The sequence below is a fragment of the Leiobunum rupestre genome, chromosome 9 (genome assembly GCF_980474605.1).
Source record: "Leiobunum rupestre chromosome 9, qqLeiRupe1.1.hap1, whole genome shotgun sequence".
In the NCBI taxonomy this organism is placed as follows: Eukaryota; Metazoa; Arthropoda; class Arachnida; order Opiliones; family Sclerosomatidae; genus Leiobunum; species Leiobunum rupestre.
This window is the reverse complement of record NC_143392.1, coordinates 28,650,386-28,673,679: the sequence shown is the minus strand read 5'-3', so window position 1 is coordinate 28,673,679 and position 23,294 is coordinate 28,650,386. Positions and strand designations below refer to the sequence as shown.

General features: G+C 37.1%; 1 protein-coding gene and 1 long non-coding RNA gene across 2 annotated transcripts in view; one reads left to right on the top strand and one right to left on the bottom strand.

The window, feature by feature from the left end:
• MESR6 (misexpression suppressor of ras 6) overlaps window positions 1-23,294 on the top strand; it is a 397,644-nt gene that overhangs the window by 65,729 nt on the left and 308,621 nt on the right. The window lies entirely within an intron of this gene.
• On the bottom strand, window positions 6,864-16,698 carry LOC149927079 (uncharacterized). Its single transcript, XR_016474082.1, has 3 exons — window positions 16,462-16,698; window positions 7,340-7,459; window positions 6,864-6,946 (listed from the first exon to the last, which is right to left on the bottom strand). It is a non-coding gene; the product is annotated as an uncharacterized LOC149927079 (long non-coding RNA).

The following is a 23,294-nucleotide window of genomic DNA, read 5'->3' as shown; positions in this document are numbered from 1 at the left end:
CTTTCGCGCGGTTCCTTCTTCCTACTAGATGGCATTCCTTTCTACGCCGTCGTTTATCTCGGCTTACGCGATCGACGATGTTGTCCGTATTTCCCTCGTTTGCCCGGGTTTCGTCGCTTTGGACTTAACCTAAATAGGGCGACGAGTGACGGCGACCACTCGTTTCGTTTCGTTTTCGTCGCAATCACAATAGAGAAAGGAGGCGATTTATTCTCGGGTCCCCTCGTGTATTTTTACGATGATTATAGGTACCGTTAGATGGGGCCACGTCTCCTCCCGTTCTTCCGTGGGCCGAACGACGACTTTTAAGAAATCACGCTTTTCCTATTGTTGCGAAATATCCCACGCTTTTTTTTCTCTCGTTTTATTATTATTATACATTTTTCTCTCTCTCTCTCTCTCTCTCTCTCTCCTCCGTTTAAATTTCTACGATTTTTGCGTTAGCAATGTTACATCACGTCCTAAAACTGCTACTTAAAGACGTACCCTCCTACCTGTTTTCGAGGGTAGCGGCGTCCAATTTTCTTTTATAGCCCAAATTTTCAAACTCATTTTTGGTAGCGTTAATAGTCGCGCCTAATTTCCGGGTCCCCAATTTGTCACTGATGGCGATATAATAGTCGGAAAAGCGCGCTTTTTAATTGATTTTTCGTGAAACGGAGATGGGACTGTAGGTGTGGTTTCGTGGGATCCAACGCGGAGGGAAAATAACGTAACCATTAACTTCGCAATTTGGTTTACGACGCCATGGGTTGATGTTATTACACCCAAATTACGCCAAAAGTAATTGTAGCCGCAGCTATTTCAATCGGTTCTACCGGCATCATTAATCCCTTGATTGCTCGCCTTCTCTTTTTTTTCCCCACGACGCCACCCTTGACGCACCGAGCTGAAGCATCCGTGATTGATGGACGTCATGGATGTATTGTTTTCAATTAAGTTGCGCGAACGAAAATTTTGTGCTCGAAAATTTAATGATTATCCGTTGTTTCAATCTTTATCGGGGATCGCATCTGGTCCCTAGAATGCAGAAAAATCCTTAATTTTCTTCAATTTACCTACACTACCCTATTTTCAATAAATCCGGGTTATATTTTGATTTTTATGTTTAAGGGCAGTATTAAAAATGGTCGAATTACGATGGTTATAATATTATTAAAACCTAATTTAGGTTTTGTTTTAATTTATTTCCAATACCATTGGTCCCTATTTTTATCATCTAAAATACTTTTTTTTTCTAATAGACGCTTCGATAAAACATCTTCAACGAAATTGCCAATAAATAATATTTTCGAAGGACCAGGACCTGCAAGTTACGGTTTATATAGTGCTTGTTAAAATAATGGAAACTTTTAACTTGTAGGGTATGCAAAAAGGGTCTCATATTAACCCATATTAACCAGGTAGATTTTTTGACGTATTAAGGGTCGACAAAAACACGACAGGTGAAAAGTTTCCATTATTCCAACAAGCACCAAATAAACAGTAACTTGCAGGTCCTGGCTCTCGGAAATATTGCTTCTTGGTAATTTCCTTGAAGATGTTTTATTGAAGCCTCTTTTGTTTTTGAGGTTTTGGTGTATTCTTGGTTGTTAGTCCGAAAAAAATTAAAAGTATGGTCATGACCATTCCAAATTTAATAAAGTTGCAAAGATCGTTTATCGATTCAACAAGGAGGTTTGAAAAGAGGGCTGAAGTTAGTATCACACGGGCTCTTCCAAAATTTTCCAACTTTCACTTCTTTTTTGTTAAGAACATTTTTTTTATCAGGTCGTGAAGTGAAAGGGGGTTTACAATTTATCCCTGCCCTCCTCGGATCTCACTCTCTCTCTCTGAGTAGTTCTTTTTGATGGTCCAGATTTTAAGACGTCGTAAGCCAGATGTTCTTCATTTAGAAATCTAGGCCTACCGGATGGAGCCGCCAGATCTCTCTCTCTCTGTAGCTTTTAGCTCGCGAGCGCCTGTTTGAATTGGCGGCACATTTTGCAGTGCGCCGCCAAAACTCGGTCACCAAGGCGTGGGAAAGAGAGAGAGACTTTCGAAGCATTTTACAGAAATGAAAAAAAAACTTTGATTCGTTCTAATAAGTTTTTTATAGATCGGGTCCCGTTGTTCCGTTTATATAGCTTATGATTTATAGTCTTTCTTGGTATGTCTGTCCGCCGAAATTTCCGTATTTAGTTCGTCCTGCCGTACACATTTTGATATATGTGGTGGAGGTTTATGAATGAGAAGATGGTTTCACGGCCATTTTTGATTTTAGGAATAACTTAATAAGTGAGCTCCACCTAGTGGTAATTTCGATTATAGTAATAATGAACCAAGGTTGCAACAGTACCTGGAAACCTGGAATTCCTGGAAAAGTCAGGGAATTGGTATATGGGTCTAAAAGTCAGGGAATTTGAATATGGGTCTAAAAGCCAGGGAATTTGAATGTGTATCTAAAAGCCAGGGAATTTGAATGTGTATCTAAAAGCCAGGGAATTTGAATGTGTATCTAAAATCCAGGGAATTTGAATATGGATCGAAAAGTCTGGGAATTGGTATATTGGTCTAACAGTCAGTGAATTGGTTTATAGGTCTAAAAGTCAGGGAATTGGTATATAGGTCTAAAAGTCAGGGAATTGGTATATAGGTCTAAAAGTCAGGGAATTGGTATATAGGTCTAAAAGTCAGGGAATTGGTTTATAGGTCTAAAAGTCAGGGAATTTGAATATGGTCCTAAATGTCAGGGAAAATCAGGGAATTTGAATTTGCGTGGCATGAAGGGCTTGCCACCACCCTCCTACGCATTGTAACCCGGCCACCTGAATTAATGGTTTTAAAAATCGCTTGATGACTTAGGCCTGAAGTGGTGCCTTGGGGATTAGCCTAGCTGATTATTATTATTATTATTATTAAGTCAGAAAATTTGAATATGGGTCGAAAAGTCGGGGAATTTTAAAAAATGTCAGGGAAATCCTTCAGATTCCCATGTTATTTTCAATGAAAAAATCCCAAATCATGTTGTCAAAAATGTTTTTGGTTGCCATGGCAAAACGGAAGCCCGTCGCAACTTTTCCCTCGCAGGTTTTTAAGGTACATGGAGGTGTACACTATACCCGAGTTTGAACAAAATCGGTGATTATCACCTCGGGTCGTCTCCTTGTTAGTGTACTTTCATACTTTGAAAAGTGTTTCATTTTAACATCCTGAAGATCTTCCTGAAGTGTGTTGACTGAACGATCATTCTAAATTATTTTACTTTGCTATCCTTTTAACTAAACTTTAAACGTGCGCACCTATTAACGAAAATAAGCGCTAAAATACATTATCGTAAAATTTTCTCTTCAATTTTCATTTTGGCTTTTAACCAAACCGCGAAAAGTGCCGTAGAAACGGTTACGCGACGAGCCAAAATTAAAGTAGAGACGATACTGCCCATTTTCAAAGAAAAGAGTTCTGGTTCAAAGTTACTCTCTTAGAAGTACAACCAAGAACTTTCCATCGGGCTATTTAATATTTTATTTCGGAAGTTTCCCGCTTCGAAAACCAGGGGGAGCCTCTATCGCCATTTTTGAAGAAACGTAACGTTTTTCATTCAAACGTTGATCGGGGGTTGCTAGTCGCTCATCCGCGTCTGTAAAGGCGCATACGTTACCTCCTTCCCGCCTTCGTTTATTAAGTCCACTAAACCTCCATTTTCTAGTTTTATCCTTATAAACGTCCCATCCTTAATTTAGGTTTTTTTTTTGGGTAAATTTAGTGCTCGGAATTGTTTATTCATTATCCACAAAATTTCCGATTTATTTAACAAAAGTTGGTAAAAATAATATAATTTTAACTTATTTAATTATGTTTTTTACGCAACCAAGCATTTATTTGAATTAAATTTATTTAAATAATTGTTTGTTTTGTTTAAATATTAGGCTTATCCACTTTCGATTATTTAAACATTTTACAATTATTATTCAAATATTGGTTATTTAAATAAATATTATTTAAATATCGCCGAACTTATTTTATCCATGGATAAAAGTTAATCGAACGCCGACCTCTAGGTAAATTATTGTTCTTCTAGTATATTTGTAAATTCCACTGTTTGCGTGGCGTGCGAAATCGACCGGATTTCAGCAAAGGACGAGTTTGATACCCGGTCTTGGTTTACGCCAAAAGGTCATTCTGATCGAGCTGTCAATGTTTTTAAAGAAAACTCGGAAAATGGAAACCGCTTCTAACCGATCCAGCCTGTCCTATCGAGCATGTTCAACTAATATAAATTATATCTACTTTATTTTAACCCGTATACGAGATATCTTTCAGCTTTTTATTGCTATATTTTATCACAAATCGGGTTTTGACACCGTTTATTTTATAATTAACATTTTAAGCGCCAACTATATAAACATCAAGTTTGAAACCTTTTTTTTCATTAATTATATTTCCAGTTATACTAATAAATACAGATACACAATATTCTATATAAAACAACCTTTAATTTAGTTCGCGTGTAACTTGTCATATCCTCTGGGCGTGTCTTTCAAAGTTACGAAACGCTAGTTTTAATTTTTGATACTTTAATTGAAATTAAATTTATTTTCCTTTTAAACGAAACGATGTGGGTTTGAATCACGAACTGCGTTTCGTATTATTTTCCTTTTTAATTTCGTCTCAACGCCATTTTCTTTCAAGCGGACAGTTAAGCGGACCCTCGAGTAATTAATGGTGAGAGTTGGCTAAATCTATTTTCGCGTCTCTCTGTACTACGCCCACGGGAACTACTTTTCGACTTCATAAATAAAGCTTTACGTATCCGGACAGTACGACTTCTTAACGGGCTCCATCCTGCCTTTCTAAACGTTTCACTTCCGTATTTGTATGGCTAAAATGTACGCGATACGTAGATCCGACGAACCGCTAGATACTTAAAGTCCTCAAGATTTTTTTTGTTTGAAAGAGATTCAAGTACGATTTATTAATCCTTAATAAAGCCCTCAATCTCGAATATCTTTGCCTTGATTTTTTTTTGGTTTCCTTTTGAAAAGCGCGGGGTGAAATCTTTCAACAAATTAGCGATGAAACGCACGTTTTATAAGGAGCTCCTAACTTTTTCATACGCCGCCCAGAAACGATATCTTTATTTTGAAAAAGTATGCTGCCACTGGGAACCTAATTTGAATATTTGTCCCAAAGAGCTACCTGATATGAGTGCTGCTCGCTGATATATTTAACTACCTTATTTTTTAAATTGTTTTATTTTTAAACAAAGTTCGACAGTATATTTTTCCATTGGTGTTCAGTTAAAAAGTTGGCCTTTCAAAACGTAGGTCATTAACATTTGAAGTTCAATAAATCCTTCGCAATTTCTTGGAATTTGGAGTTAATTCAACATGTAGATACTATAATACAAAACTCCTTTTTCATTAAAAGTTAAATAAGTCCTTGCTTAGTTCTTGGAATTTGGAGTTAATTCAACATGTAGATACTACAATAAATAACTCTTTTTTTCATTAAAAGTTAAATAAGTCCTTGCGTAGTTCTTGGAATTTGGAGTTAATTCAACATGTAGATACTACAATAAATAACTCCTTTTTCATTAAAAGTTAAATAAGTCCTTGCGCAGGTCTTGGAATTTGTCGTTAATTTAATGTCTAGATATAAATAACTTCCATCGTTGAAAGTTAAATAAATCTTGGATCAATTCAACATGTTAATACTGCTATAGGGTCATCGCATGGAGGTCAATAGATTATAATAAAAAAAATAAAATTTATTCCGAAATATTAAGCTGGTTTTTAATATTTTGCGTTATGTCAGAAAAAATATACTCATTGTGAATGTATTTTTTTACTGGCTTGGGATAGTTTTATGAACGTATCAAGTGTAATTCAAAAATTGACAACATTAAAGGAAATACTATAAAAATTCACAATCGTGTTTTCAATTTAATTATTTTTTCTAATAGCCCTATAAATAAGCTTTCTTTGGATATTGTAGACTTACAAGGAGACTACCCGAGGTGTTACACACCGATTTTGTTCAAACTCGGGGCATTGGTAGACCTTCACGTAACTTGAAAAATCCTAAAGGGAATTTATTCAATGGGCAACCGTTTTGCCATGGCAACGAAAAATGTTTTTGACAACACTAAATGGAAATTTTCCCATTGAATATAACATGGAAATCTGACAAATTTTAATTAATTTCGAACTTTTTCATTATTTTTTTATTTATATTTTCTATTTTAAGCATTTTTAAAGGGGGGTACCCTTAAAATTGGTCAGATTCGCATGTTATTTTCAATTGGAAAATTTCCATTTTGTGTTGTCAAATACATTTTTGGTTGCCATGGCAAAATGATTGCCCATTGAATAAATTCCCTTTAGTGTTTTTCAAGTTACATAAAGGTCTACCAAACCCCCGAGTTTGAACGAAATCGGTGCGTTACACCTCGGGTCGCCTCCTTGTTAGTAAAACTATTTTTTATTTAACTAAATCAGTGTAAAAAATTATAATAGCGGTTTTTTCATGGTAAAATAATAAATAATAATAATAATAAAAATAACAATCCACCCTAGACTAAAGTCATCTAGCGACTTTTATTGACTTTTAATTCGGGTGGCTGGTTTAAATTGCGTAGGAGGGTGGTGGCAAGCCCTTCATGCCACGCGAGCCAACCGCTCCCTACAAATAATCAAATAATTCTAATAAAGTACTTTCAATCGTATTTTTACTTTCTTGTTTTAACCTTTAATTTGATTGCGAGGTAGTTTCAATATCTAAAACAGGTAACATTTACGAACCTTAAATTGTAAGTACATTTTTAAAAAGTTCTATAATGATTGTTTTTAAACCATAATTTTTTTATTATTTTGAGAAATACATTCCATATTAATTATGGCATTCAAATGTAAAAGGAAAATATGACTCGTACATGGCATGGCGCTGTGTCAATTGCTTCTTCGTCCTGAAAAAGAAAAGAAAATAGCGAATGAAATATTAATTCGAATTTATGCAAATATAACAGTATTATTTCCACCGCGAGATAATGAGGTACTACACTAAATTATAGAAGTTAAGCCACCCATCGAAAACGGGTAGGTGAAACTTGTTGGAGTGTAGACGTAGTACAATCTACACTCCAACAAGCTCACCCTACACGTCTATTAAGTCTCTATGTACGCGTTTAATATTTAGCAAAGACGGCGGGCGGATAAAATGAATTTCCTTCCGCGATCGTTAGCCAAAATATTGCTTTATCAAAATACGTAAATCTTGATCCCTCCGCCTTCCCCCCTTTTCAGAAATACATAATTTAGACAAAACCACGCCCCTCTCGCGATCCATGTGATTTTTTTACCTTTTTTCCGTCTTGAAGCGTCACACCCCGTTTTGACTGTTTGCTTGTTATATGGTCCTTTTCCACGCCATAAACGTACAATATATAAATATTGCCATTGAATTCTCTCGATTTAGAAACCTGTTAAATAAATAAACCCATTAGGTTTTTATTTATAAACTGAAAAGTTGGTTTAGATTTAACGATGGTTTTGCTGTACTAGAATCTTAATAAGCTTCAATAATTCAATAGATGGCGTTAATAGTTATCCGATCAGGCCCGTGGCCCGTGCAGCTTAGGGGCCCGGGTTTGAACAAACGAGGTATACTTTTTCCCCTGAAAAGTATAGCTATATCCAGTAGTCTCTCATCTCTTGGGGCCCAAAATTATATTTTACCGTGGCCCGGGCCCATTATTGGTGGGGCCCGTGCAGTCTATTGGCCCGGTTTTTTAACAAACGAGGTATACTTTCCCCTGAAAAGTATAGCTTTCTGCAGTAGTCTCTCCTCTCTTGGGGCTCAAAGTTTATATTTTACCGTGGCCCGGGCCCATTATAGGTGGGGCGCGTGCAGTCTAGGGGCCCGGTTTGTTAACAAACGAGGTATACTTTTCCCCCTGAAAAGTATATAGCTATCTGCAGTAGTTTCTCCTCTCTTGGGGCCCAAATTTTTTATTTTACCGTGGCCCGGGCCCATTATTGGTGGGGCCCGGTTTTTTTAACAAACGAGGTATACTTTTTCCCTTAAAAGTATAGCTATATCCAGTAGTCTCCCATCTCTTGGGGCCCAAAATTTATATTTTAGCGTGGCTCGGGCCCGTGCAGTCTAGGGGCCCGGGTTTGAGCCAACGAGGTATATATTCCCCTGAAAAGTGTAGCTATCTGCAGTAGTTTCTCCTCTCTTGGGGCCCAAAATCTATATTTTACCGGGCCCGGGCCCGCTATCGGCGTACATGAACGCAATTTTTAAATAAGCGCATCCACACATCTTCAACGATTGGAAAATTTACGAAGAAAATTAGCCCCTTAACTTTTATAAAATAATTAAGCAATTTCTGTCCATTGTTAGGTCTTTGGTTCTGTTTTATTTAAAACAGGGTTTGAAACGAAGAAGGGTATGTTATTGGAAATAATTACTTACTAATAAGTTATTATGTACCATTAAATTGTAAATTTGAAGTATTTATTTGTAAAATAAAGAATAAATTTTTACCATCCATTTATTTTTTTCTTTACATAGTGTCAGACAATATATTAAACCTAACTCTAACCTAATATTACTTCAGTTACTGAGGCAAAATAAATACGAACTTGTGGTAGTGGTCGCGGGTAACACTTATTTTGATTATAAATAGCACGCCATTTTCGAAAGCTGTTTTGATTTTTTTAAATCAAATATGTCATTAGTGTCAGTATGATTGTAGCCGCTTATGAATTTTCGTGCAACTTTTGTAAATGTTTGTTTTGTACGAAACGACTCGTTGCGCCTATATTAATCAGTTTATTTTGCACGACCAGTTTATTCATGGTACTAGGCTGGAAAACGCCTTTACAAGGCTTATTATTATGTTATTTTGGTTTAAATCTATGTTGTTTCTTTAAGCCATTTAGGACTTATAATACATCAATAAATAATTAGTTTTCATTGTGAAGTTAGTCGTAATAAACTAAAATAGGATGTGTTGGTTTTCCAAAAGCATCATAGTCTGGAGATGTATACGAGATTTTGGGAAATTTGCCGGATTTCATTAAAATTTATACTTTCTTTAATTTTTAATAAAAATCAAATTGACCTTTTTTTTAACTCGATTTGTTTTAGAATTTATTGATTTTTAAGCAATTTTAGAAATCAGTTTATCTTGAAATCAAATTTATATAACGAAATATTTTTAATGATATGTATATTTATATGTGAAAGGTAGATTAAAATTGATAATTTTAACTAAAATTAAATAATAAAAGTAATTATGCTACAAAATTGTACGAAAAATAATACTTTCATGTCGTCAGGACAAGAATCACAAACGGATGTATTTCGACGTCAAAGAGTTACCCAAGGCACCACCATAGGCTCAAGTCATTATGAATCCATACCTCTACTTGGAATGCTTATCCTGGCGTATCGCGTATGGTAAGATCACTCTGACGGCTTTGGCCCCGCCTACGAGAGAAAAAATCCCCTCTACGCGCGCTCCCCTCTCACGTTGTTGTTTGTTAAGTTAACATAGTGACGTCAAAAAAACCGTCAGCCACATCGAGATGAAAGTCTGCCGCGATAGGCATTCCAAGTAGAGGTATGGATTCCTGCTGCGTACTACTCTTCACCTATGTTGGACCACTGTATCTCGAAGAAACAGTAATTTTCTTCAACCTTAACTATAGTGACAAAGCATTCCAAGTAAAAGTATAGATTCCGGTTCCAGGTTATTATCATCATTACCTTCACGTTTTTATGGGAACCGAAGAACTTTAACCAGTGGGTAGATAAAGAGTTTTAAAGTATATAAATATTCGTATTTTGAAACTAAAATATTAATTTAAATCCCCGACTGCATTTTTCCACAGTCTTAAACATTTGCCAAGTCTTCCCGAGCGGCGTCGGTTAATTAAAATTTTGCGGTTTATCGTGCGCGTATGGCTTGGTCGTTTAATTGCAAATAAGTCAACAAAGGTCGGCTCGCAACCAGAAAGGGTGCCTCTGTAATAACCGCCTTCCAGGCTAAATAAAGCCGCTCTGTATCGTAATTAAATGTTTTTTCCCCAACCCGCGCAACAAATCTCGGGGAACTGGTATAATGGCGGCGTGGAAAACAACGAGTTGTTTTTCCATCAACATTGTAAAGCCGCCGGGTTTGGCCTTTTTATAATGAGCCACTATTGTTCGCCCCGGCTCCTTCTAATTAATTCAACTACCCAGTTTTACCCAACATTTTCTCCTTTTCGAAAAACATTTTGCCTTTTCTGAATAGACAATGTTTCTTCATTGTTCTCTGCCAAAATGAATTATTTCCTTTTAATGGCTAGTAATTAATTTTCTTTCTTTACGCGTAACGTAATCTTCACTTTTACCGGTTTTTGTGTTTATTTATTCAATTATTTATTCAATATTGGGTGCTTGCTCGTAGCTTCGCAGGCGTACGTCGTAGCTGAGTCCCGCCTTAAAATGGCCGCCATGACATAAATTTCACGTCACAGATTACGAGGAAAAAGTCTCCTTTGTTCACCTACATATTCCTTTTTTCACACCAACTTTCTTCATATATTTTCCCTTTTCACCCCAATTTTCTCCCTACATATTCCTTTTTCACCCCAATTTTATTCCTACATATTCCTTTTTCACACCAACTTTCTTTATATATTTTCCATTTTTCACGCCAACCTTCTTCATATATTTTCGTTTTTTCACACCAACATTCTTCCTACATATTCCTTTTTCACACCAACATTCTTCATATATTTTCCATTTTTCACGCCAACATTCTTCATATATTTTCAATTTTTCACACCAATTTTCTTCCTACATATTCCTTTTTCACCCCAATTTTCTTCCTATATTTTCCTTTTTCCACCCTAATTTTCTCCCTATATTTTCCCTTTTTCACCCCAATTTTCTTCCTATATTTTCCCTTTTCACCCCAATTTTCTCCCTATATTTTCCCCTTTTCACCCCAATTTTCTTCCTACATATTCCATTTTTCACACCAACTTTCTTCATATATTTTCCATTTTTCACGCCAACCTTCTTCATAAATTTTCGTTTTTTCACCCCAATTTTCTTCCTACATATTCCTTTTTCACCCCAATTTTCTTCCTGTATTTTCCTTTTTCACCCCAATTTTCTCCCTATATTTTCCCTTTTTCACCCCAATTTTACATATTCCTTTTTTCACACCAAATTTCTTCATATATTTTCCATTTTTCACGCCAACCTTCTTCAAATATTTTCGTTTTTTCACACCAATTTTCTTCCTACATATTCCTTTTTCACCCCAATTTTCTTCCTATATGTTCCTTTTTTCACCCCAATTTTCCTCCTATATTTTCCTATATATCTCTGATAATTTTCCTGTAATTCCTTAAAAGAATTTTAAAATATTCTCTGGTCACCCTGCTTATATCTAAATTAATAGGATCAGCGCGAGATGGATTGGGATAAACGCTAAAATTCGTTTAAACGGTCATTACCATTAAGTACTTAGGTATTAACGGGAATAGTGAAATACGTAACTCTACTTGGAATGCTTATCCTGGCGTATCGCGTATGGTAAGATCACTCTGACGGCTTTGGTCCCGCCTACGAGGAAAAAAATCCCCTCTGCGCGCGCTCTCCTCTCACGTAGTTGTTTGTTAATTTAACATAGTGACGTCAAAAAAACCGTCAGCCACATCGAGACGAAAATCTAGTGTTGTTAATTTTCCGGAAAAATAAAATGCAGAAAAAGTTCCAGAAAATTTTCCGCAAATCGGAAAAATAAAAAATTGAAACATATTACTTTTTAAGGGTTTTTAATGTTTTTAACTTTTTATCGATATAAAATGTCTAATATCAGTAAACATACTACAAAACATTAATAGTGTTACATTGTTAATCAGTTTAAACTAGTCTAGAGGTTTAGTTTTACTTTCAGATTCGAAAAAATTAGGTGAAAATGCCGATTTATTTAAATATGCAAACAATGTATTAGACTAATCATGGAATGAAAACTTTTTTATTTTTTTCGGAAAAATACGGAAAATTTCCGGAATAAAGGCCTCGGTCATTTTCCGAGCGGGAAATTTTCCACTGAAAATTTTCCGACTTACAACACTACGAAAATCTGTCGCGATTAGCATTCCAAGTAGAGGTATGCATTCCTGGTACTTAGGTATTAATGAATACGTTCTTGGAAAAACTTTAAACTATATTTCATTATATCGGCTCTATGGAGTTGGAAGTATTTGTTAACGTAACGGGAAACTAAATTAAATACCGTTATAAGGCTTTTAATGTGCTAGGCGAAAAGAATTTAAAAAGAGGGTATCGAGGTTTAATTTATAACACTTTCGACCGTAAAGTGGCGTGACGATCGAGTGGCGTCATTTATTCCCCTTCCCAGGACAGTTAAAAGGTGGAAGCTATAGACGGTTTTTCCCTGTAGAGCGGCGAAGCTCGGTTTCAGGGGCTTCCTTCCAGCCACCCTTTTTAAAGCTTTCTCATAAAGAAAGGTGTCTTACGCGTAACCACTTAACGGATACTTTCCAACCTCTTAAATGAGAAAGAGAGAGAAAGGAAGTGAGGGGGCTGTTAACGATCCTTTCCCCTTTTTACCCCTTTCACCCCCCTCCCCTCTACCTTTAGTGCCAATTGAATATAAAAACTCCCTAATCTAGGAAGCGAAAGAGACCAGGGTGAAAAAAATCTTTTTTATGACCTTTGTGGAAAGGTGAAATTGGTGGCTTTTTGGGCTTGAAATAAGTAGCTGCTGGTTGCAGTTAATGGTGCCCATCCAGGTTCGCTCTCCTTCGACGATATTTATGATGTGGACTTTTGGCGTACAGGCGGCGATTTATGGCAATTGACCTTGTGGCCGCGCGGTCTCCGTTTATTTAACCCGCCTTCACCAGTGTACCGCGCGTTTAATTAAATCGTCGACTCCGACGTTGAGTAATTTGGGTAATATCTTGTATACCGAGGCTATACAGAGTATGGATGCGCCGATATATTGGCTATTCGGGGCCGATATTAACAAAGTTATCTATCATAACAGCAGGGTTCGTACAGAACCTGGATATCCTGGAAAACCTGGATAAGTCAGGGATTTGTAAAATGGAGGAAAAATGTCAGGGATTTAAATAATTTCGTAGAAAGTCAGGGATAAGTCAGGGATTTTAGTTAGTCAACCAAACCACATATTAACAAAGAATTTTTGACCTAAAATAATAATAAAAATGTCAAAAAATATAACCAAAAAGTTCAGGAATATTGGGAACAATTGGTCAGGGATAACCTGGAGAAGTCAGGGATTTTAGATAAGAAATTTTCGTACGAACCCTGTAACAGTATGATAAAATCATGGTAAAAGACGTTTTAGTCATACCATTTTATTCTAATTTTTCATTGAAAGAAGTTTGCAAATGCATATTTGAATATGTTTCTTTTCATTTTACCAAAAGTAAATGAGCCGAAGTTATTGAAATAGCGCTCAGAATCGGAGGGCGTTTTCCTTATTAAAATGATGAGAAAATCGAGTCAAATAAAAGCTAATTTCCATTCCCGTCTTTTGACATGATAAATTGCACCTGGGAATTGTTGGTATAGCTATTTAAAAATGGTTTCATAAAAACAAAAAGTTTTTTTTTCGGCCGAGGAGCGTGCAAAATTTCAAATTCGAGGTAAAAATGTAACTTCATAAGGAAAACGCCTCCAACATGGGGAGTATAGCAGTCTGATAACTTTGGTTCATTTACTTCTGATTTTACTGAAGTCTGGTGTATGTGGCGCGGCCAATCGAATAAAATATTATCATTAGTAAGTTCATCTAGAATTTTCTTATTTTTAAACGTTTTTCCTGAAAATATTTTTCTAATATCGGGGCATCCATTCCCTAATTCGAGCTAAACGTGAAGATAGGAGTTAAAATTTGGAAGATCTTGATGTATTTTTGTGCAAGGACAGACCCAAGCTTCAATATACTTCAATATACGTTTTTCTAATACAATACATATTTAACATTATGGAGCGGATAGAGATCGGCGTTTGAATAAGAAATTATCCAATTATTTATTTTTATTCATAACAGCAAATTATCCGAAAAATATACGAAAATACCGAATATTTTTGCATGTTAAATCGTTGTTTATTCGTATAAAATGTTCATCAAAAACAGTTGACCAAACTTTTTATTGTTAATCGAAATTTTGACGGTTAATTTATTCGTTCCGCCGACCTCTAGGAGTGGATGAGTGGTGAAGCACTTTCACTTCGCAGCGAGAGGAGCCTGATTCGATACCAACTTGTGACACTGGGTAAAAACTCCTTCCGCGTTGACTTAGCAAGTTCTATGACCACTGGATTAAGTTCTTCGGTTTCCCCTTCCATAAGCACTTGTTGACGGTAACGCAGCGTTGCCAACGTACTATAATTATAGTACATTTCGATAATATTAACTTTGAATTTTCTTCGTACTATAATTTCAATCGCGTACTATATAGTACGCTTTTTGCGATTATTTTACTATATTTACGATATTTGAGCGATAATTAAAGAAATGCTAGAAAGTTTCTTTCTGTTAACTTAAGAACGCTGTTTCCAGTCTGTTATATTACTCCTAGTAGGCTCAGAATGGAAATATTATACTCCTTATAGTGTTTGGTTTCTACCTTCTTAGAACGAAATAGGCCGTGAAACTTGGAAGTTGTGGCAAAATAAATATGTGAGTCACAGCCAACTAGGATCAAGTGCTACTAAGCTATATCGAGTAATCAAAGTTGCTGTAGTTAATTTGTGGGGTTCGATACAATTATTTAAGTTTTGGAACCGGGCAACGTTGCGGTAACGGTAACAGTATGGAGCGTGGCTTGCCACCATCTTCCAACACAGTATAACCTGGCCATCTGAGTAATAGCCATAAAAGTCGCTAGATGACTTGGTCCTAAGGTGGTGCCTTGGGTATTAGCCTAGCTAAGCTTAAAATGTTTTGGGAAGATGATACTTTGAATAGAATTAAAATTTCGAACTTCTTTGCCAAGAGATTAAAGCATTGTGAATCTGGTGGTATGGTCTTCTTGGACAGTTTGCAGGGCTTGGTTCTTAGAATATCTAAAGTCCCTTTTTCTTTAATCCGATAATTGAAAACTCAGTTCGCTTTTGTGATAATTTTTGTAAAATTTTGTTTCTTATTTTTGATCGTTGGTTTCTTGATACATTTTGATCTCATCACATTACTTTCTCTTCATTATACAAGTTCTACGCTATGGGCAGATCACTCTGTTTCAGGATGTTCTTAAATTATAATGATTTAATAATTTTTCATCTATATACAGCCAATGCTACATTGAATTTTAAACATATTTAATCATACGAAGGTGCCCTAAGGATCAGTATTAAAAATTTTAAACATTATTTACTAATTTTTAAGCTTTATACAGCCAAAGCTACATTGAATTTTAAACATATTTAATCATACGAAGGTGCCCTAAGGATCAGTATTAAAAATTTTAAACATGATTTACTAATTTTTAAGCTTCATACAGCTAAAGCTACTTTTGGTTTTAAACATATTTAATCATACTAGGGTGTTCTAATAATAAAAGCAGTTACAGTTGTAATTCGAATACTGTGGAACTCCACATATTGTCGCTTTGAGTTGGCCAAACAAGAAGCGTATAAATCGGTTCTTCCAACCAGTTCCACTCGAGAATCCGCACAAAGTGTGTAGTTCACTCTTTGATAATCTATAACTGACACAAGCGCGGATACGTTTAGGCGAACGAGGGGCTTCTTGATCGGGGAGGTGGTTCCGTCGCCGAAAGGTGAGAAGCCGCTCTGTCCTGTCCGATTCCGTTAGTGGGCTCCTTTCAAGCGTGCCAGGGTTACCCAACTCCGACGTCGGAAACGGCTTTTGTTGACTTCTGGCCCGTCTCCATCTCGGCTTACACGGCGCCGTGGTCCCCCGCGCTGGGGGGACGTTTCGCCTGACAAGCGCGGTCCAAGCGGACGGCTCTCCTTTTGGGGTCAAACGGTGCGTAAACTCCGATACAAATTTGAGACCACGCTAGTGTTCGACGACACAGAAAAACCCGAAGAATATGTCGCTTCTTTTATGTCGGTGGCCCGCGCTCTCCCGATATTTTCAAGTGATTCATTTTAACGTTACTTTAAACGGGCCATTTTTTAACGGCACGCTATTTTGGGCTAATATTTTAACTCTCACGCGCGGAGGGAAACCTATATATCTCGCCCCCCCCCTTGCCTGCCACGCAAATTATCGGGGACTTTAAATGGTCCCTGACACCGTTTAGTTAAAAGGTAAAGCGGCTATTTTGGGAAGAACATCAGCTCCTTGTTGAGGGAAGTTTCGGGTTTCATGATTTTTCATCATCACTTAATTCTTGTCATTATAACTTCGTGAAGATTAGAGTACATTTGTAGGGTGTTATAACTTACCTATTGGGTAAAAATGATGCTGGGTTTATGACCAGTTTAACACCGGGTTTATGACCAGTTCGACACCGGGTTTATGACCAATTCTACACCGGGTTTATGACAAGTTCGACACCGGGTTTATGACCAGCTCGACACCGGGTTTATGACCAGCTCGACACCGGGTTTATGACCAGTTCGACACCGGGTTTATGACCAACTCGACACCGGGTTTATGACCAGTTCGACACCGGGTTTATGACCAGCTCGACACCGGGTTTATGACCAGCTCGACACCGGGTTTATGACCAATTCGACACCGGGTTTATGACAAGTTCGACACCGGGTTTATGACCAGCTCGACACCGGGTTTATGACCAGCTCGACACCGGGTTTATGACCAGCTCGACACCGGGTTTATGACCAGTTCGACACCGGGTTTATGACCAGTTCGACACCGGGTTTATGACCAGTTCGACACCGGGTTTATGACCAGCTCGACACCGGGTTTATGACCAGCTCGACACCGGGTTTATGACCAGTTCGACACCGGGTTTATGACCAGTTCGACACCGGGTTTATGACCAGTTCGACACCGGGTTTATGACCAGTTCGACACCGGGTTTATGACCAGTTCGACACCGGGTTTATGACCAGTTCGACACCGGGTTTATGACCAGTTCGACACCGGGTTTATGACCAGTTCGACACCGGGTTTATGACCAGTTCGACACCGGGTTTATGACCAGCTCGACACCGGGTTTATGACCAGTTCGACACCGGGTTTATGACCAGTTCGACACCGGGTTTATGACCAGTTCGACACCGGGTTTATGACCAGCTCGACACCGGGTTTATGACCAGTTCGACACCGGGTTTATGACCAGTTCGACACCGGGTTTATGACCAGTTCGACACCGGGTTTATGACCAGTTCGACACCGGGTTTATGACCAGTTCGACACCGGGTTTATGACCAGTTCGACACCGGGTTTATGACCAGTTCGACACCGGGTTTATGACCAGCTCGACACCGGGTTTATGACCAGCTCAACACCGGGTTTTGCTCATGTTGGGAGTTTCTTCCTTCTCATGTACGACAATGTTTCCAGGTGTAGATACGCCTTTAGATCCTATAATTAATAAAATATTATTACATTAATGCACTGTTTGTTTATTTTTGGTAATAAGTTTTGTATGCCTGTCAGAAATATCTTTTAATTTCCTGAAAGCTCGAAACCTTTTAATTTTTAATATTTTTTTCAAATCAATTAAAGGACGTGAATGTTTGCGTTTGAAAAGTCTAAACTCGAATTGTGTTCCGTATTCTTCAGAGGCAGCGAGTAGCTACCCTTTACATATATTTTTTCGAGGAAGATGCTGAAGGGTCAATTACTTTTTGACCTTGTAGAAGGAAGCTGCCCGAGAAGAGGCCCCCTATGTAATAGCGACAGGGGGTTAGAATTGCTCTTACGCGCGACGCGACGTTGTTGAAGTTCAAGGTGAAATTCCCCGCGGGGGAGTCCCGGGTGCCCTCTCGCCGTGTCCTCATCCCGAACCAACCACCCACGGTCCTTCCTTCGCCGTCCCCCTGGGTTGGAATACATCGCGTTCACCGTTACGAGCGTGCCCACGCTGGTGGTACTCGTCAGAAAGAAACTCCGAAGATATTATTTCATTTTTTGCCCCCGGGGTTCCGTCATGTCGCCCTCTCTGCCTTTCTTATTCACTTTGAAGGGGCCCTTTTTTTTGGGTGACCTTAGTCCACCCGCGTATTTACCCCCCTGTTGTGGCGGATCACGTTACCGTCATCTCGAACGTTCCACCAAACTATATGGGAATCTCGAAGCGTATAGTCTAGTCCCGGTTTAGTTAGCGCTTCGATCGCGAGCTGGGACGTATAATCGAGGCTGATTGCCGTAGGCTTTCGGTGAATCGCGAGCTTGGACTCTGTCGTATCAAGTGCCAAGACGCGAGAGCACGCGCTTTGGACTAATAATGAAAAGGCCTTTTTTCCGCTCCGAGTTGTCGAGACGCCAAAGAGTAATAATGCGTCATACTTCCGCGTTTCTTGGCTGCCTTTTTGAACTCTGGTACTCGCTGTCTGCGCCAAGACTCGTAAAGCTTAGTTATTTCACTCTCTGGATGAACGATCTTTCCGGATAGACTTGCCAAACGTCTTTCCGCTGATGGATGGTTGCTGTACACTTTTTCTACTATTTCGCGTAGCTTTGTATAAGAAGGGTTATCTGGAAATGAACTCCAGATGGCGGCCGTGGCGCGAGGGTAGCTTGATGAAGCGAAGGGGGTATCGGTAGCCTTCTACCGCAGTGTCACCTCGTCCATTTTCAAAATCACCGAGTCAAGTGACTGTCATCTAGCCCGCGAAATGTACTCGGCTAAAACGACGTCTATAAGGTTGTTTGTTCGTGTAGATTTAATTCGAGTTTCCGACCATCTGTCTAAGATTCCAAACGTTTTTGCAATTAGAGGCGATAATACCGTCTAAGCGGCGAACCTTATCAAATTCACGCCAAATTGCGTAACTAAATTTTAACATCAATTTGTCCGCGTCTGATATTATCTACAATTTAACGCGGATTAAAGCTATTTTATCCGGTATAATGAGGACGTAAACGCGCGGAAATTCGAGAGTCCGATACGTGTTCGTCTAAAAATAGCATTGACTGCCGTATTTAAACTGAACGAGGCAACGAGTGGAATCGTGACATTGGTTGCGTTCTTCAATCACTCCATAAATCTTGATCTATGGCGGGGAAAATGCCTCACACCTACCTACGCGATGTACCGTATAGGGTGGGACCGAACCGACGATGGGATGGAAGGGAAAATCTATAATAATTGCCATCGAATATTTTTCGAAAAATGTACGCGTTACCCCGGTGCAACATGCCCCGCTGTGAAGCCTGGCGATTAGAGCCGTATAATTTATGAGAATATGTAGAGCCACACCCTAGAATAAATAGACCCTTTCCTTCCTTTGGGAAAGAGTGGCCCGCTCTCTTTGCATGTACGTGCCTATCAAATGTATGACATCCTGAACGCGCTTGCCAGTTTCTTCTCGCGGTAGCTTCGTCTAATACCATCTGCCGCGATAACGAGCCCGTTGCAATTTGACGTTCGATTTCGCGTTTTTCCGAATGAACGGTTCATTAGGATTTCTTTTTCGTATTCCAGGATGACCAAACTTCCTATATTTCCTATATTTTTAATGCCTTCCTATAAACTCCTTTATTTTCCACTATTTTCCTATAATTTCACAGTCTTTTGAAAATGAAAGAACGTTTTTGTACGTGTCATGGAACAATTAGTGTAAACACTGCCACTTTCGAACAAAATCTTGAAATGTACGAGCTTCGAAATTCTTTAAGTGATCCCATAATGCAAGAAAGCAGTGCACGAACAATTATCGACTCAAAGTATACCGATACGCAATAATTACCTTATTATTTTACCCATATTTTCCTATTTAGTGTCGTATATTTTCCTATTTAGTGTCATATTTTCCTATTTAGTGTCATATATTTTCCTATTTAGTGTCGTATATTTTCATATTTAGTGTCATATATTTTCCTATTTAGTGTCATATATTTTCCTATTTAGTGTCATATTTTCCTATTTAGTGTCGTATATTTTCATATTTAGTGTCATATATTTTCCTATTTAGTGTCATACATTTTCCTATTTAGTGTCATATATTTTCCTATTTAGTGTCATATATTTTCCTATTTAGTGTCATATATTATCTTATTTAGTGTCATATATTTTCCTATTTAGTGTCATATATTTTCCTATTTAGTGTCATATATTCTCCTATTTAGTTTCATATATTCTCCTATTTAGTGTCATATATTCTCCTATTTAGTGTCATATATTTTCCTATTTAGTGTCATATATTTTCCTATTTAGTGTCATATATTTTCCTATTTAGTGTCATATATTTTCCTATAATGCGCCTATAAAATTACCTATATTTTCCTTTAATTCGCCTATTTTTCCTTTAATTCCCTACAATTCGCCTCCAAAATTCCTATTTTTCCTATAAAATTTTCAAAAGCCTGTCCCTGGTCACTCTGGTATTCAAATGCTTGTATTAAATATGGAAAGTTTGAGCAACTAGCATGCCCTTAAAAATCTGGTTAAAGGAGAAGGGTAATTAAATTTTTATATTTGAACTGGGTTTACCTATTTTTACGAAAGTATTTACATTTTTTTTGTTATTAGTTAAGTTACTATTAACCTTACTTAGCAAAATTATTTTTAACAGAAAAAAAGGAAAACTTGATATTTTCGTAGAAAATGTTTGTAAATAGTTTTTGGGGTGGCCAGGGTACCATTCCACCTTACACAATGTTATTGGCTTGTAAATTAATATAATATTTGTTGGTCTGTATAGCATTTATTAATTTTCATAGATTAATTTACTTTTACATATAATATTTATGGATTTTTAGTTAAATTGCTAGATTTAGCTACAGGATAAATTTCTTATACAAATAGTCATTATAGTCTATACTTTTGTTATTGTTAACATGGTTAGCTACTTGTATATTTTTGTGATAAAATGGTTTAATTATTTATATTTTTTAAGTGAAAATCAAAGATTTATTTCACTAAATATTGATTTTGTTTTTAAATTCATAAAGTTAGAAAATGAAATGGCATATTTAGTCCTATAAAATCCTTTATTTTTGAAAAAATTGTCTTCAAAATTTGAAGATTTGAGTGGGGGCCCTGTAATTTTTTACACATTATTTTTGTTATATGACGTATTATATTTGTTTGTTATATCATATTTTATAATTTTATTTGAAAGGGTCGTTATTTAAATTTAAATCTAGCCCAAGTGACGACTTTAAACTCTCATCGATTTAGTTAAATACCATTATAATAAGGATATGAAATTTGAGATTATTTATATACTCTTTATACGCTCGAAAGAAAGGTCAAAAAGACGCTCCTAGTTTATTAAATTTTGTCTCAGGCCTGTTTCGTCGGAGGTATCATTCAAAACACGTTGCCGAGTAAACATTAAACTTGCCATTTTATATTATTTTTCCTTTAGTTACTCATGCTACATAAATTAAATCGTTTAATTCTAACGCCTTCAAAGCTGACGGGACAGATACTTGTAGAGAAGCGTCGTGATCTTGTCCAAAATTTGCGCTTTCATAAATTATACCCGTTTTATATCGAAGACGGAAAACCCACCTTTATATTAGCTTTTTTTACGTACATCCGAGCCAAAAGAATTTTACTTTCGGGAGCGAGATAAGCTTATAATTAAACCTAACCAAAATCGCTGTAAAAATAACACTTTAAAATAACCGAGATTACTACGGTCGATAAGGCATTTTTCCGCGTAAATCGGTGAAAATGATCGGAAAATGCGCTTCGAAATCGCGTCAATTAGCGCCACTTATCACCTGGCAGTTCAGCCTTAACCTCGGGAGAGGGTTAAGTCTGTCCCCGCGTCTGATTCAACCGCGACGTTCGTCGTACGCGTTAGTTAGATGGCGGATCCTTACCTTAATGGTAGGAGCAAACTTCACCCGTTCCCCCGCTTTCCTCCATAATGACTATTAACCCCTGACCGGTCTATAATACCCGGTCACGTTTTGTTTGATATTGAGCATCATATTTTTTACGTTATTTTGTAAAGAGGATTTTATAGGCGAGCATTATTTATGATTTTCTTATCGAAAGCTATTTCTTTCCTCAATAGCAAATTATAAGTTTATATATATATATATATATATATATATATATATATATATATATTCTATTCGGAATTCTATCATTTTTTGGTGTATATAAGGATGGAACGACTTTGATCTTTTTTATACATGTACATATATCGTAGTTAAAATTTCTTATCGCGTAGTGTAGTTTTCCCTTGGAAAAAAGTACATTTTTGGGGCTCCTAACCGATGATTTTTCTCCCGCTTGGTCCCCCCCAAAAAAGTTGGGTAGAAATAATAGTTTTTTTGTCAATCTACGCTCTCCGAATTCTGATGGTTCCTCCAAATCGTGGTCGCGATACGCGATCAAAATATTAAATATGGAAGCTTTATTATAGGGACTCTGCAGCGAAAGAAACAGTCACGTAGATTGGGATGGAATTGGAATTTGTTAGTTCAGATATTTTTATAAATTTTTTCCTTTTGGGGGAAAAAGGGTTAGTCAAATAGAGGCTGGTTATTTTGAGTAAACTTGGTTCAATTCAAATCATTTATTTGTCATAGATTCAGTCGTGGTAGATATTTTGTTTTTAAGGGCCAAGTCATCATGCGACTTAGAGGTCCTAGATTCAGGGTTGCCACACGTCAGTAGGGCTTCCACTAGGTCCCTAAACCACCTTAAAATCGGAATTTGGTCCCTAAATCACCCTATTTCTTGTAAATTTGGTGAAAAGTACCATCGGCTTATAATATTGAACCAGATTTGTATCGATTCACGTTTATAGCTTTAATTTACTACATTAGGTGGTGCCACGAGCTCGGCTGAATTTAAATATTCGGTAAAATTCATAATAAGCCACGCTGTTGTAAAGTTGAACTATATAATTTTGATTAAAGGTAGGTCATTTTTGTAATAAATTTTTTTTTACAAATTATAACTAAATCAGTTTTAGAAATTTAATATTTTAAAAGTTTAAATAAAGATCTAATTTTTTATTAAACTGTTCCCTAATTGGTTCCTACTTTTCAAAATTTGGTTCCTATTTCTAGCCTGAAAAATCCCCTATTTCCCTATTTGTTTTTTCCAGATTTTGGTGGGAGCCCTGCGTCAGGGAAAAGTCATGGAATTTTAAAATGGACCAAACAATCCAGGGGG